This window comes from Oncorhynchus clarkii, chromosome 30 (genome assembly GCF_045791955.1).
Source record: "Oncorhynchus clarkii lewisi isolate Uvic-CL-2024 chromosome 30, UVic_Ocla_1.0, whole genome shotgun sequence".
In the NCBI taxonomy this organism is placed as follows: Eukaryota; Metazoa; Chordata; class Actinopteri; order Salmoniformes; family Salmonidae; genus Oncorhynchus; species Oncorhynchus clarkii.
Genome location: NC_092176.1, coordinates 6,224,975 through 6,235,072, shown reverse-complemented (window position 1 = coordinate 6,235,072; position 10,098 = coordinate 6,224,975). Strand labels below are relative to the sequence as shown.

General features: G+C 39.3%; 1 pseudogene; it reads right to left on the bottom strand.

The window, feature by feature from the left end:
• Positions 1 to 3,316: 3,316 nt before the first annotated feature.
• Positions 3,317 to 9,573, bottom strand: LOC139389633 (T-cell receptor gamma chain C region DFL12-like; annotated as a pseudogene).
• Between the last annotated feature and the right edge of the window lie 525 nt (positions 9,574 to 10,098).

The window sequence follows — 10,098 nt, the reverse complement described above, 5'->3', positions numbered from 1 at the left end:
TGCCGTCATCATTGCTTTACACAAAAAGGGCTTCACAGGCAAGGACATTGCTGCCAGTAAGATTGCACTTAAATCAACCATTTATCGGATCATCAAGAACTTCAAGGAGAGCGTTTCAATTGTTGTGAAGAAGGCTTCAGGGCACCCAAGAAAGTCCAGCATGCGCCAGGACCGTCTCCTGAAGTTGATTCAGCTGCGGGATCGGGGCACCACCAGTACAGAGCTTGCTCAGGAATGGCAGCAGGCAGGTGTGAGTGCACCTGCATGCACAGGCAAAACATATTGGAGGATGGCCTGGTGTCAAGAAGTGCAGCAAAGAAGCCACTTCTCTCCAGGAAAATCATCAGGGACTGACTGATATTCTGAAAAAGGTACAGGGATTGGACTGTAAGTTTCTCTGACGAATCCCCTTTCCGATTGTTTGGGGCATCCGGAAAAAAACTTGTCCGGAAAAGACAAGGTGAGCGCTACCATCAGTCCAGTTTCATGCCAACAGTAAAGGATCCTGAGACCATTCATGTGTGGGGTTGCTTCTCAGCCAAGGGAGTGGGCTCACTCACAATTTTGCCTAAGAACACAGCCATGAATAAAGAATGGTACCAACACATTCTCTGAGAGCAACTTCTCCCAACCATCCTGGAACAGTTTGGTGACGAACAATGCCTTTTCCAGCATGATGGAGCACCTTGCCACAAGGCAAAATTGATAACTAAGTGGCTCAGGGAACAAAACATCGGGATATTTTGTGTCCATGGCCAGGAAACTACCCAGACCTTCATCCCATTGAGAACTTGTGGTCAATCCTTAAGATTAAAAACCCACAAAGTCTGTCAAATTCCAAGCATTGATTAATGCAAAAATGGGCTGCCATCAGTCAGGATGTAGCCCAGAAGTTAATTGACAGCATGCCAGGGTGGATTGCAGAGGTCTTGAAAAAGAAGAGTCAATCCTGCAAAGAGTCACAGTCCAAATGTCCAAATTCATGCATTTGGGAACTCAATGACACAATGTTTTTATTTTTATGGCTGCCATCTCTTCATTGTAGGAAGTGAACAAATTGTGTAATCATACAGTACAACCATTAAAGCCACTGGGAAGTGTTATACTATTCGTTTGCTAAACTGACATTTTGAAAGAAGGGCATTAGTGTGGAAGCTTCTTGATAAACTTTGCATTTAGCTTTGCAAATTGCATCAATGTACAAATTCAACATGTCTTCCATGTTGTACAGGACTGAATACTTTTTCTATGAACTGATTTTGGAGTTCACACTGGCATCTAACAGCCACCTGTAGTGGTTTACAGAAGCTGTGTTTGAGCCCTGAATGCTGATTGTCTGACAGCTGTGGTATATCATCCCACGGGTCTGACTAGACATTTATTTTTACTGCTCTAATTATGTTGGTAACCAGTTTATAATAGCAATAGGGAACCTTGGGGGTTTGTGGTATATGGCCAAGGCACTCCGCGATGCGTCGTGCGTAAGCAGCCCTTGGCCATGGTATTTTGGTCATATACCACACCCACTTATTGCTTAAATGTAAGCTGTCCCCATGAGATGAAACAATTCCATATAGCTTAGGGTTCTAGGTTAAGGAGGTTATACCAAGGATCATTTAGGTTTTAGCTTTTTATTTTAAGACCCCTTCAAGTATCAACAAAATAAATTGAGAAAATATTTTGGACTTACTGCTATTAGCCAATAGAAAGTCATTGAATTACAGATTCAATACATGGAACAACGTAGTCCCCCCCCCCCCCCCCCCCCCCCCAATAAAATCGAAAGACGTTTGTTTTGAAATGTCTATCTGAGAGATGTAATAAAGTTCAGGAAACATTTTAGCCACTTATTTTTGGCACTAAACAGTTACCATATATAGTCTTTATGGGGCCTGTGAGAGTCTCACCTTTCCACAGAGGGGTATGTAGCCGAAACTGTTCGGACACCACAAAACACAGAGCACCATCGTGTTCGTGAGAGTGTCATCTTTCCATAGATCGTTCATAATAGGGTATAGGCCAAACCGTTCGGACGCTACAGACGATTTTTGTGAGAAGACCGATTACCGGGACGTCTCATGATTTGACAAACACTGCTCTAGCTCTGTCACCTTTCACCGCAGATACAGAAGTGCAACATTGACAGATGCGGTGCATTGAGACGCATTCAGTGCAACTCATAACTCAAACTGACTGGTTATGGGGATTTTTGGATTGTGGGATTATTTCCGTGGGGTTGCAGACAGCGACCTTTTGGGTTGCCTTTTAAAGGTGCACGCTGTCAAAACCCGATCAGATTTAATCCTGGCCTTAGTGTTCTGTATTGAAGAGCCACTAAACAGAGCACTCTCTTATTCAATACAGTAAATGAATAAAGTTTACCTTTTTAGACACCAAGTTCATTTTCAGTGACAAGCTTGTGTGTGTTTATAAAGTAGCCTAACAATTACCTACCATATTTGATCATGAATTACATTGGTTGTCAATTCAATAAAGTGTATATGTGAAAGTTACAATTCTATGATTAATTTCTGTTATTGATCGTATTATAGTTCTGTTTTGCATTTCTTTAGATTTTAATGAAATGTAACACTTGCACATATTGTTCTTCTTTGGGAAGTGTAGATAAAAGAAAGCAATTAAGACAACATTTTGTTAGGGCGTTACATTAAAACAGAATAAATGGTAATAACATAACGGAAACAAGTCTATTGTATTTACTACTTTGGATAACAATGTTAGTTTCCTTTCCAAAGATGTGTTAAAAACAAACTAAACACTCAACCCTGATTTCATTTCATTTGATTGTTTCAAGGTAAAAAAAAAAAAGTACACAGACTGAAGTAAGAGCTTGTTTTGTCATAGGGCTATAATTCTACAAATGCAGGAACCATAAGCTACCATTATGGACTCGTCTGCCCATCGCTGTCATATTCTTCAATTTGATGGCAGGAGCCGAACCCACACATGGAGCTGAAAACGGACCAAGATAAAAAAATGAACCATCCAGCAGCTTTGCATAACTATCTCTTCACACACTCAAGCTGTGGTTATGCAGCTAGCTATATCTTGTTTCCAGTAACTACCGTTTCACATTTCTTCAGAAAACCAAATATACATTAACCACATTTTCCCACCACTATTGAGTCTAGGCTCAACATCTGTGTTGCTACATGCACATTGAAGCAAACAAGTTGAAAACAGAGAATAGGGGATCTTACAATTTTATTGTTTCGCTTCTGATGAGATTCAATCAAATAACATTCACAAATATGAATAGATGATCTTATAGGGGGGGGGGATTAGGTAGCCTTTATTCATACAAAGCAGAAAGGAACCGTAAAAAAGTTATTTACAATAATTTGCAGAACCATTGTTGTGACTTTTCATTCGCAAAGGCAGCGTTTATTAAATCCATCCTCATCTAAAAGGATATTATTATTTTGAGCAACGTGGTTAATTTGAGCAGGCTGTGTTACTCTTCATAAAAGCTGCATTAAAAAAACATTGTATTAAATGTAAAACAGCACCAATAAATGATTTTGCGCATAGCCCAATTTTTATGCTCAATAAGCACTCAGCATTTAGATATTTAAAGCAACAATTGATTCTCCGATTCATTAATTAAGATGTGAAATACTATGTTAGAAAAACTAATTTCTTGAGAAAAATTACACTTCAATACAAGACAAGTTACAACATATTATATTGGATAATGATTTAGAACTCATGGGCCTACATATTTAGGTAAATGTTTTGTATAAATTAAATACAAGTTGTGAGTATAATTTAGGCCTACCTCTGACATATTGCAGGGCAACTTTACCAAATCTAAATTAAAATCATAATTTATTTACATTCAAGATTTGCTCTGCTTATTTTCCAGAAAACCTTTATTCATGTGTCTGCAGTGGGTAGCTCCCACATAAGGAGGGTGACATTACTCCATATACAAAATTAAATGTGCTGCAATTGTCATATTTGGCAGTTGAAGCTATTAGAAGACATGGAAAACTATGGCTCACAATATTGTTAGCATCTAAAAAATAAAGCAGGAAAAATAAAAGCAATACAAATGAAATGTTAGACGTCAATGGGATGTAAAGTCCATGTTGTTTACCGCCCACTACAATTCTATCCATACATGGGTGGTCTCCTTTCAATGAATGTGTCTACAGGTGCTGGGTCCTCTTCCCAAGCTCCTGTGGTGCAGCAGGAGAGAGAGCCCACAGCAGTACACCATGCTCTTCCCTATCATCACTGTGTAAACCAGAGAGGCCAGGTTCAGACTAAATGTTGACTGGAAGGATTCTGTAGAAGAGAAAAGAGTAAGGCCGGGGTTCAATCTGATTGTTGGTTACAGGCATTACGGTTTTTAAAGACATTCTCCTTTTAAGCCGACATATGCCGCATTTACCGTGGATGGCATCTCGGCAAACAGGAAATACCCTTTACTCAGTACTTTGTTGAAGCACCTTTGGCAGCGATTACAGCATTGAGTCTCCTTGGATATGACGCTACAAGCTTCGCACACCTGTATTTGGGGAGTTTCTCCCATTCTTCTCTGCAGATTCTCTTAAGCTCTGTCAGGTTGGATGGGGAGCGTTGCTGCTCAGCTAAATCTTGGTTTCATCAGACCAGAGAATCTTGTATCTCATGTTCTTTAGGTTCCTTTTGGCAAACTCCAAGCAGGCTGTCATGTGTCTGACTGAGGAGGAACTGTGGAGCTCTGTCAGAGTAACCATTAGTTTTAGAGGTCGACCGATTTTATGATTTTTCAATGCCAATACCGATTATTGGAGGATCAAAAAAAGCCGATACCGATTTATCGGCACATGTATTTTATTTATTTGTAATAATGACAATTACAACAATACTGAATGAACACTTATTTTAACTTAATACATCAATAAAATCAATATAGACTCATAAATTAAACACGTTCAATTTGGTTTAAATAATGCAAAAACAAAGTGTTGGAGAAGAAAGTAAAAGTGCAATATGTGCCATGTAAAAAAACTAACGTTTAAGTTCCTTGCTCAGAACATGAGAACACATGAAAGTTGGTGGTTCCTTTTAACATGAGTCTTCAATATTCCCAGGGCAGAAGTTTTAGGTTATAGATATTATAGGAATTATAGGACTATTTCTCTCTATACAATTGGTATTTCATATACCTTTGACTATTGGATGTTCTTATAGGCACTTTAGTATTGCCAGTGTAACAGTATAGCTTCCGTCCCTCTCCTCGCTTCTACCTGGGCTCGAACCAGGAACACATCGACACTAGCCAGCCTCAAAGCAGCGTTACCCATGCAGAGCAAGTCTCAGAGCGAGTGACGTTTGAAACGCTATTAGCGCGCACCCCGCTAACTAGCTAGCCATTTCACATCGGTTACACCAGCCTAATCTCGGGAGTTGATAGGCTTGAAGTCATAAACAGTGTGATGCTTGAAGCATTGCGAAGAGCTGCTGGCAAAACACACAAAATTGCTGTTTGAATGAATGCTTACGAGCCTGCTGCTGCCTACCACCGCTCAGTCAGTCTGCTCTATCAAATCATAGACTTAATTATATCATGACACACAGAAATACGAGCCTTACGTCATTAATATGGTCGTATCCGGAAACTATCACCTCAAAAACAAAACTTTTATTTTTTCAGTGAAATACAAAACCGTTCCGTATTTTATCTAACGGGTGGCATCCATAAGTCCAAATACTCCTGTTACATTGCACAACCTTCAATGTTATGTCATAATTACGTAACAGTCTGGCAAATTAGTTTGCAACGAGCCAGGCGGCAAAAACTGTTGAATATACCCTGACTCTGCGTGCAATGAAAGAGAAGTGACACAATTTCACCTGGTTGAAATTGCCTGCTAACCTGGATTTCTTCTAGCTAAATATGCAGGTTTAAAAATATATACTTCTGTGTATTGATTTTAAGAAAGGCATTGATGTTTATGGTTAGGTATTGATGTTTATGGTTAGGTACAGTCGTGTAAAGACTGTGCTTCTTTTGCAAATGCGCTTTTGTTAAATCATCCCCCGTTTGGCGAAGTTGGCTGTCTTTGTTAGGAAGAAATAGTCTAAACACAGTTCGCAACGAGCCAGGCGGCCCAAACTGCTGCATATACCCTGACTCTGTTGCAAGAGAAGTGACACCATTTTCCTAGTTAAAAGAAATTCATGTTAGCAGGAAATATTAACTAAATATGCAGGTATAAAAATATATACCTGTGTATTGATTTTAAGAAAGTCGTTGATGTTTATGGTTAGGTACACGTTGGAGCAACGACAGTCCTTTTTCGCAAATGCGCACCGCATCGATTATATGCAATGCAGGACACGCTAGATAAACTAGTAATATTAACCATTTATTGTTTTTTATAAGAGATGTTTAATGCTAGCTAGCAACTTACCTTGGCTTCTTACTGCATTCGCGTAACAGGCAGGCTCCTCGTGGAGTGCAATGAGAGGTAGGTGGTTAGAGCATTGGACTAGTTAACCGTAAGGTTGCAAGATTGAATCCCCAAGCTGACAAGGTAAAAATCTGTCTTTCTGCCCCTGAACAAGGCAATTAACCCACCGTTCCTAGGTCGTCATTGAAAATAAGAACGTGTTCTTAACTGACTTGCCTAGTTAAATAAAGGTGTTAAAAATAAAATCTGCCAAATCAGGGTCCAAATATACAGATTTCCAATTGTTATGAAAACCTGAAATCGGCCAACCAATTAGGTTCTTGGTCACCTCATTGACCAAGGCCCTTCTCCCCCAATTGCTCAATTTGGACGGGAGGCCAGCTTTAGGAAGAGTCTTGGTGTTTCCAAACTTCTTCCATTTAAGAATAATGGAGGCCACTGTGTTCTTGGGGACCTTTAAGGCTGCAGAAATGTTCTGGTAACCTTCCCCAGATCTGTGCCTCGACACAATCCTGTTTCGGAGCTCTACGGACAATTCCATCGACCTTATGGCTTGGTTTTTGCTCTGATATGCACTGTCAACTGTGGGACCATATATAGAGAGATGCGTGTGCCTTTCCAAATCATGTCCAATCAATTGAATTTACCACTTGGACTCCAAGTTGTAAAAACATCTCAAGGATGATCAATGGAAACAGGATGCACCTGAGCTCAATTTCGAGTCTCATAGCAAATGGTCTGAATACTTACGTAAATACATTGTAAAAAAAAAATACATGTAAACTTGTTTTTGCGTTTTCATTGTGTTAATCCGAGAGAACATTTTAATTTAATATATTTTGGAAAAAGTCAAGTGGTCTGAATACTTCCCGAATGCACTATGTGAAAGCACCCTTTAAAGGTAATTTTCAATTCTGCAGACATAAGCCATGAATGCCTTCTCCATCCAAAAGCACAATCAAATTTGGTCAATTTATCCAACCACTTACACTCCCCCCCATATTTTTGAATTGACCTGAACCATGCATGAAATACACATAAATTTTTACCGTCGGCAAGATGTAGAGTCTGACTGCTGCGTGTCATTTCTGAACAGACAGGTTGGTGCAGCCACGGTGGTTCGCGGAGCTTCAGTTGGTTTATCTGAGAATGAAATGGAAAAAGATCAGAATAAGATTTTTTTCCGAGCATTCTGTAGGCTACTGTCGAGGATAATTGTTGAGAAAAAAAGGCTATTTTGTTTCAAAACTTGAGACTAACTACACAACATTCCAATACAATTACCAAGTATGAGTCCAATTTTTGTATACTTTCTTTTTTTCTTTGAAAAGGTAATAGGCCTGTCAATTTTACAAGGTTGAATACACAATAACCTACTCATAATTATATTACATACATATTAAATGAATAATGTTGTATGTAAAACAGTTTTACATTAGTATGTAGGCCTATTTCAATGACTGGCTTTACCTTTTAGCATGTAAACATCTTGAGGGCCCCCTTCATGCTCCACAGAACAGATGTATTTGTTCCTGTCCATCTTCTCTTTATCAATGATGATCATACTGGTCGTCCGTCCTTCCTCCCTCTGCTCCAGCTGTTCCCCCTCTGCTTTAGGCACCTCGACTGCTCTGCCGTTTTCATCCTCCAGCTTCCATGAGATCTTGACCAAGTCTGGAAACATGTCTCCAGCCAGACATAGCAGGGTGTTCACCTTCGACTCAGGGTTGGACTCTGAGTAGACCGTCACTTTGGGTTTTTGTACGGTATTGTCTGGTTTTCAAGAGAAATAATAACATTTACAGACTTCTTTAAAGAGCCATTACACAAGTTCAGACTTCAGATGTATTCTGTTGTCAAAAGGAATCATGATGTCCCACACCATTTGTTTTATATCCAGCTTTACTGTCTATGGTCAAGTTAACAATTACTTACATAAATAAACCAACTGATTTTTCTTAGCTATCGTTTAGGGAATATATTATTTGAATAAAGTCAATTATAACATTCAAAATGATTTAAATCAGATTCTTAGCTCAGTACAGTTTGACATTCTTCCCTATATCAGATTACTTTACATGTCACACATTTAACTGAGGGTGTATATCTAATATTAAGGACATGCAATATACTGCAAATTGTGCATATGGCTTCCTTGAAAATCTGAATAATCAATTATACAGGCTGATAACAAACGTTCAAATTCATAGCTTTTTTTTCTAACATGGGTTGATCATAAATAGTGTGTGCATATTTGGGTAGCAATACTGCAGGATGTTTGGTCAATTATGTTGGACTGATTAATTATTAATGACTACTGCTTAGTTGATTCTGCCCGAAAATCAGAGGAATGGATCTCTTACCTGTCACAGAAAGTCTCGTACCAGAGCCAAATAAAAGTACATACACAGTGAAAATTCCCTTGACAAAAAGTAGTCTTCACTTCGTCTTGGCAGAGCTTGTTAGCTATACAAATGTTCCACGGCCTCATGCACCCCAAATATCTGAGGGGGCGCACTCAAAACATGCTTAATTTTACAGTACGTAAAAAAATGTATATTTTTATGCATATCTATGTACACCTCTTAAGCTTAAAAAAAAATCTGGAGGGGGCATGCACACAGAATGAGTTGGAACATGAAGCCTACTGACAACGTTTTTCCATTGGTAGCACTGCTGTTAAGAGCACAAACGTTAAGAGCACAACATAAACATTAGGAGCACCAGAAATTATGTTTTTAATCAATTGAAGCACACGTGCCATTGAAACTAATATAACTGCAAAGACATGTTTATTATAAAAAGCAAAAATGTTGATACAAATACCTGTTATTGAATTAAAAGGTTATTTGTAGAATCGTAGGTTTCTACATTGTATAAACACACTGCCCAAACCAGCTTAGGCTTACTGCGGTGCTATGTCACATGCTACAGCAAATCTCCAACAATTAAACAAGTATGTTAATTTGTGATGATAATGAAAATGTATGATGTAAATTATCACTGACTTGAGAGGAAACGAGAGTTCTGACTTACATTTCATTGCAATAGGTTGGCCCTATAAAGGCACAAGGCGAGACCCAGATGCAGACACGGGAGGCAGATATCTTTGATATTTACTAAACAATCCAAAAGGGGTAGGCAAGAGAATGGCCGAGGACAGGCAAAAGGTTAAAACCAGAGTCCAGGAGGTACAGAGCAGCAGGCAGGCAGAACGGTCAGGCAGGCAGGTACGGAGTCCAGAAAACAGGCAAAGGTCAAAACCGGGAGGACTAGCAAAAAGAGAATAGAAGCAGGAGTACAGGAAAACTCTGGTTGACATGAAAAACATACAAGACAAACTGGCACAGAGAGACAGGAAACACATGGATAAATACACTGGGGAAAATAAGCGACACCGGGAGGTGCTGGAGACAATCACAAGGTGAATCAGATCACAGTGTGACAGGCCCTCTAACTCCTCCTTGCAGATACATTTTCCCCTCACTCCTAGTCTTTCCTATGTTGGGCTCTGATGAAGGTTGACTGGGCGAAAGTTCAGCTACTATTAAAATACATTTGCATCTGATTGGAAGCGTGCAGAAACTTTTTCCCGCTTTTTCAGCTTTGCATTTTGCCTCCAGCACCTTCACTAATCTTACAGGCTCCATGATCTCTATCAAAAAAAGCCAAT